Source organism: Mirounga angustirostris, unplaced genomic scaffold (genome assembly GCF_029215605.1).
Source record: "Mirounga angustirostris isolate CCGP_5_RB_7025 unplaced genomic scaffold, mMirAng1.0.hap1 SCAF_4, whole genome shotgun sequence".
NCBI lineage: Eukaryota > Metazoa > Chordata > Mammalia > Carnivora > Phocidae > Mirounga > Mirounga angustirostris.
The window spans coordinates 115,039,040-115,045,566 of record NW_026991712.1 but is presented as its reverse complement, the minus strand read 5'-3'; positions in this window follow the sequence as shown (position 1 = coordinate 115,045,566).

Sequence of the window (6,527 nt, the reverse complement as noted above, 5' to 3'; positions counted from 1 at the left end):
TTTCAGTCTTGTAGAAGAATTGAATATAAGACAATGATACGCTACGCCAAGAGAAACAGAGGTAAGAAATGGAAAGAATATTAGTGGCACTGAACACTATGCTTCCAGTTGTCCTTGAGACCTAGCTGCATCCCTGTCCTCCCTCTTTGTGGTTTGATTACAAAAGCCAATAAATTCCCACCCTCTGTGTCTGAGGTTGAGCTAGGTTTGAGTTGAAATCCTAACTGATACACACACACACACACATTCACAAGCACAAGCACAAATGTCTTAATTGCAAATGGAGGGGTAAAAAGTCTGGAAGGACACCTATGATAATGGATACTTGTCATCTTTTCTGGCTGCCCACTGCATGAACTCCTTTTCTAAATTTGTGTAATCCTCCTCTTCCATATAAGCCTTAATGGGAAGAATCAAGTTCCACTATATAATCTGAAATGATAATAATAATAGCTAACATTTTTTTATATGTTTATTATCATCAGAAACTTTTCTTTATTTAAATTCAATTAGCCAACATATAGAACATCATTAGTTTCAGATGTAGAGTTCAGTTAACTGATCAGTTGCATATAACACCCAGTGCTCATCATATCACGTGCCCTTAAGGTCCATCACTCAATTACCCCATCCCCCCCACCCCCCTCCCCTTCAGCAACCCTCAGAATGTTTCCTGTAGTTAAGAGTCTCTCATGGTTTGTCTCCCTCTCTGATTTCTTCCCATTCCGTTTTTCCCTTCATTCCCCTGTGATCCTCTGCACTTTTTCTTATATTCCTCATACCAGTGAAACCATATGATAATTGTCTTTCTCTGGCTGATTTATTTTGCTCAGCATAATACCCTCCAGTTCCATCCACGTGGATGTAAATGGTAAGATTTCAATCAGGAACTTTCCTAAGCAATTTGCCTAAAATAACTTATTTCATTTTCACTACAACCCCATGAAGTAATTACAACTATTATCCTTACTTTACAGAATAGGAAACTGAGACACAGAGAGATCAAGTAACCTGCCCACAGTTACAACTAATAAATAGATGAACAAGGGACACCTGGGTGGCTCAGTCGGTTGTCTGCCTTCGGCTCAGGTCATGATCCCAGGGTCCTGGGATCGAGCCCTGCATCTGGGTCCCTGCTCGGCCGGGAGCCTGCTTCTCCCTCTCCCTCTGCCACTCCCCCTGCTTGTGATCTCTCTCTCTCTCTCTCTCTCTTTCTCTCTGTGTGTCAAATAAATAAATAAAATCTTTTAAAAAAATAAATAGATGAACAAATTGCAACCCAAGAATTTGGGTTCCAGAGTCCTTACTCGTAATCTCTTGGCAACTTTGTCCCTGAAAATCCCAGACAGTTGCTTTCCAAGCCCTCATATTACATCTAGGCTATGCTAACCAAAGCACCCAGCCCAGACTTGCAGGGACCAGACTTGCAGGGACCATGGGTGTGTCTGTGGCGGTGATGGCGATGACAGGAGGATGGATGAGAAGCAATGGCCATGGTGCTGGGCAGCACTGACCACACCGTGGCCACCGCAGTGATGGCCTCCGTGTTATTTTGGATGTTGCACTTTGTTACCTCCTGGCTGCATCATCCTCAATCTGGTTCTCCCTTCTGAAGCTTCGCAAAGCTACCACATATCTTTTTAAATATATTCCTTTCTTGCTTAAATCAGCCAGCATTTTCTGTAACTTGCACTTAGGAATATTAACTTTTAAATATATTCTACGAGTGGTTACCCCTGGGTAGTGGACTTGAGGAAGGGTGATTTTTTTGGTTACTTTTTACATTTCTATACTGTTTTAACTTTATGTCTCAAAAACAGTTTCCCACTCCTCTTTCTTCCAAATCAAAGGCCTTGTACCCTACATTAAGAGCTTGATCCTTACCCTTCATGCAACAGGAAGCCACTGATGAGTTCTAAGAAGGGCAGTGGCTGGACAGTGATGCATTCTACAGCAGAGTAAGAGTGGCTTTGATCAGGACAAGACTACGTGCCAGGTGGCCTGTGAAGAGCCCATTGCAATAGCCCAAGCAGTTTATTACCAGAGCTCCAACTAGAGAAGTGGTATGACAAAGAATGGGATAGATTTGAGAGCATGCTGGCAGAGCGTGGTGCCCAAAATAGACACATGACATAATGAAAGCTGTCCAGGGTAACTTCCAAGCTCCTTCTTTTGGTGACTGAGGTGACGCCGTCATTTAAGACAGAATAAAGAAGGGAGAGCAAGCTCACGAGAGAAGAGGATGAATGCCATCCAGCTGGTCTTTAGGTAACTTCTGAGTACATACAGGATCACTAGATAGAAGGATCTGACAACGGTCAGAATGTATGCCGCTGGAAATGGCAATCTGACACTCACAGATTCCAGTAGAACAGAAACAGAGATGTAGGAATCATGAGCATATGGTGGTGATAATGGAAATCATGAGAATGAAGACGATCATCTGGGAAGAGTATGAAGTGTGACAAGAGCAGTAAAAAGAAAAAATGGAATCTGGGAGAATATGTGACGGGCAGACAAAGAAAATAAAGAGGACTGGAGGAGAACAAGTAATGCGCCATATCTAGAAGTCAAAGGTCAAAGAACCCCAAAAAGAAGAAATCAGTCAACTAGATGATATTTGACAGGAAGTTCAAATTTAAAAAGACTGAAAGTATCCATGGATTTTGCAATTAGAAGGTACCTACAAAGTGCATAATAAGGCATTTCTGGGCGTGCTGGTCAGGAAAGGATCTCTTTTAAAAAACATATTTGGGGACCTAGAATTTAAATGTATATAATGGCATCAAAAATAAAACATCAGTAACAATAAAAGTTCTGTTCTGATGTGACCTGCTTGTCACTTTTCAAGTCATCAGATTCTGGTCCTGAATGAGGAGGGCAATATTTTATATCTTCTCTGTAGGCTCAGAAGCCCATGGAACATGTTTCTTCACACAGCTGAAGGAATTACAAATGATCTACTCTTGAATATACAGGCACTCTCTCTCCTCTGTTTTTATTACATTTTAAATAAGACTTTAAAAATGCTAACTTATCAGAAATACACTAGAGGAAAAAGAAACAGCATGGATGTAACCCCCTACTAATGAGGCACTAATGCATAATTATTATAATACATGTACTTCTCTCCACAGACGAATATTTATAAACACTGAAACAGTCTAGTTTGCAGTGAAATCTCATGTACAGATTGTTTTTCTCTTGTGGTTTGTCCTTTTTTCTTATTGTGGCAATATTTAATGAATTTCACAGGCTCTGCTCATTCTCTGAAACTACTGAATGAACCTATATACATAATATGCATTGCCATCAACGAGCATATAGAGATGAGATATAAAGCTACATTAAACACACCCCACCATTAGTAAAATTAGTGAGTTATCTCAATTTTAAATACTAACACTGAGCCAACACACAATATGTTAAAACAAAATTGGTTGAATTAGGTAATTTCAAAAGACAGTGTTTAGGGAGGTGATCAGGGGAAGACTACAATTAAAGTAATTCAGATTAGGGGTGCCTGGGTGGCTCGGTTGGTTAAGTGTCTGCCTCCGACTCAGGTCATGATTCAGGGTCCAGGGATCAAGCCCCACATCAGGCTCCCTGCACAGCAGGGAGTCTGCTTCCCCCTCTCTCTTTGCCCCTCTCCCCCACTCATGCTCTCTCTCTTGCTTGCTCTAAGTAAATAAATAAAATCTAAAAATAAATAAATAAAATAAAGTAATTCAGATTAAATGCTGGTAAGTCTTGAGGAAGCCCATTAAATAGAACCCCCTACTCAGCCCAAGTTCCAAACCAGTAGCTAAACAAGAGACAGAGATCAGAATATCAGCAGGATCACCAGCAAAGGCCAGTCCAGGTTGAAGGACATGGCTTAGGTGTGTGTCAGCAGTGGATGGAAGTAAATTCATGCCCTCAGTCCCATGCAGTGCAGAAATGCAGGCCTACCTGGCCATCAGGAACATCAAGCATCGAAGGGATACATTCTCCAAGACCACATTGTGTATATACTACCATCTGTTTGTCCAATTTCTACTTTAGAAAATTTACATAGAAAACCAGATTACACAATGAGATACCATCTCACAACGGTCAGAATGTCTAAAATTAACAAGTCAGGAAACAACAGATGTTGGCAAGGATGCAGAGAAAGGGGAATCCTCTTACACTGTTGGTGGGAATGCAAGCTGGTGCCGCCACTCTGGAAAACAGTATGGAGGTTCCTCAAAAAGTTGAAAATAGAGCTACCCTACGACCCAGCAATTGTACTACTGGGTATTTACCCCAAAGATACAAATGTAGTGATCCAAAGGGGCACCTGCACCCCAATGTTTATAGTAGCAATGTCCACGATAGCAAAACCATGGAAAGAGCCCAGGTGTCCATCAACAGATGAATGAATAAAGAAGATGTGGTACACACACACACACACACAATGGAATATTACTCAGCCATCAAAAAGAATGAAATCTTGCCATTTGCAAAAACAGGGACAGAACTGGAGGGTATTATGATAAATGAAATAAGTCAGTCAGAGAAAGACAAATACCATAAGATTTCACTCATAGGTGAAATTTAAGAAATGAAACAGATGAACATCGGGGAAGGGAAGGAAAAACAAAATAGGAGGAAAACAGAGGGAGACAAACCAGAAGAGACTCTTAACTACAGAGAACAAACTGAGGGTCGCTGGTGGGGAGGTGGGTGGGGGGCTGAGGTAACTGGGTGATGGGCATTAAGGAGGGCACTTGATGTAATGAGCACTGGATGTTGTAAGCAACTGATGAATCACTAAATTCTACCTCTGAAACTAATAATAACAGTATACATTAATTAAATTGAATTTAAATTTAAAAATTTATTTTATTTTATTTATTTATTTGACAGAGAGAGAGCCCACAAGTAGGCAGAGTAGCAGGTAGAGGCAGAGGGAGAAGCAGGTTCCCTGCTGAGCAGGGAGCCCCACACAGGGCTCGATCCCAGGACCCTGGGATCATGACCTGAGCTGAAGGCAGTCGCTTAACCAACTGAGCCACCCAGGCGCCCCAAATAAAAAAAATTTTTTAAAGAAAATCAGATTAGAATGTGTGCTTCCTATAAGCAGTTGAACACACACACACACACACACACAGTATGAGAAAATGGCTAGGCTTTGTATGTCCAGTTCCTCTCCCAAACTCACTAGATAGATAACTCATGGTACCTCTGTGGGTCCCTCTGTAGGTTGGAGTAAGTGGTAAGGCAACAGGGAAATTCCTTCCTATGGAAACTCAAAGCCTGAGCTGTGATTCTGATCACCCCTAATAAATGCAAATGACTACTAACTGATTGTAGTCAAGTTTATTTTGCTTTCTCTCAACAGCAGGGTGGGAATATAAACACATGGCTATACACTTCATTTCTCTTTGGTTCTACTGGTCAAGATTACAATCATAAGTCTACAGATATGCACTGAGTATATATCTATACACTCATTTGTAGGAACAGAGCTTGAGCCCCAAAATCATAATTCCCTAAACTGAGATTCAGCTGCTGGCTAAGGAAGGTTAACATTGAGCAAAAGCATTCTGTAAATTACATTCTGCATTGTGTGAACACCATTATTCATTCCTTCAGTTAGCTTTCATTGAGGGTTTACTGTATTCCAAACAGTGGGCTAAGCTATGGAGATGCGAAGATAACCGGTTAAAATTCCTGACTTCTAAGAAATAGTACCCCCACTTAAAAAAAGTTCAAAGAAATAGTGTACCAAGTTACATTCAAGAAATTATGCTACCAAAATATTAAAAGTTTAGATAATCCCAAAACATAAGGGAATTCATGAAAAAAACCATCCTCTCAGACCAAAGACCTCAGAATAAGTTGAACCACTAAATCAGGAGTATTGAGATATCTGGACAGCCATCTGGAAAAAACAAATTTTATCCATTTTTTGCACCTTAAGCCAAATTAAATTCCAAATATATCAAAGACTTTTAAGTGTATAAGAATAAAATCTCAAAAAAGTTGTAGAAGAAAACATGCAGAAATTTTTTATAATCTTAGAATAGGGAAAGTCTTTCCAATTATGACTCAAAACCTAAAAGCTATGTTCTCATCTGGAGGTTTGACTAGGGAAGAACCTGCTTGGGAACTCCTTCATATGGCTGGCAGAATCCATGGCAGCTTACTTCTTCAAGACCAGCAACAAAGAGAACAAGCTTCTGCTGCTTTCAGTCTCTGACTTCTAAACTCCTTTTTAAAGGGCCCACCAGATTAGGTCAGACCCACCCAGGATGTCCTTTTAATTAACTTAAAATTAAATGTGTAGGGACTTTAATTCAATATGCAAAATCTCTTTACTGCTGATCTATTCTCTTTGTTAGAAGCAAGGCACCACAGTTCTGCCCTCATTTAAGGAGAGGGAATTATACAAGGGCATCACTCAATAGGGATCACCTTAGGATCTGTGCCACACTTCCTTAATACATAAAGAGTTCCCCCAAAAAACTATAAGAAAAAAATCCAGTAGAAAAACTGGCAAA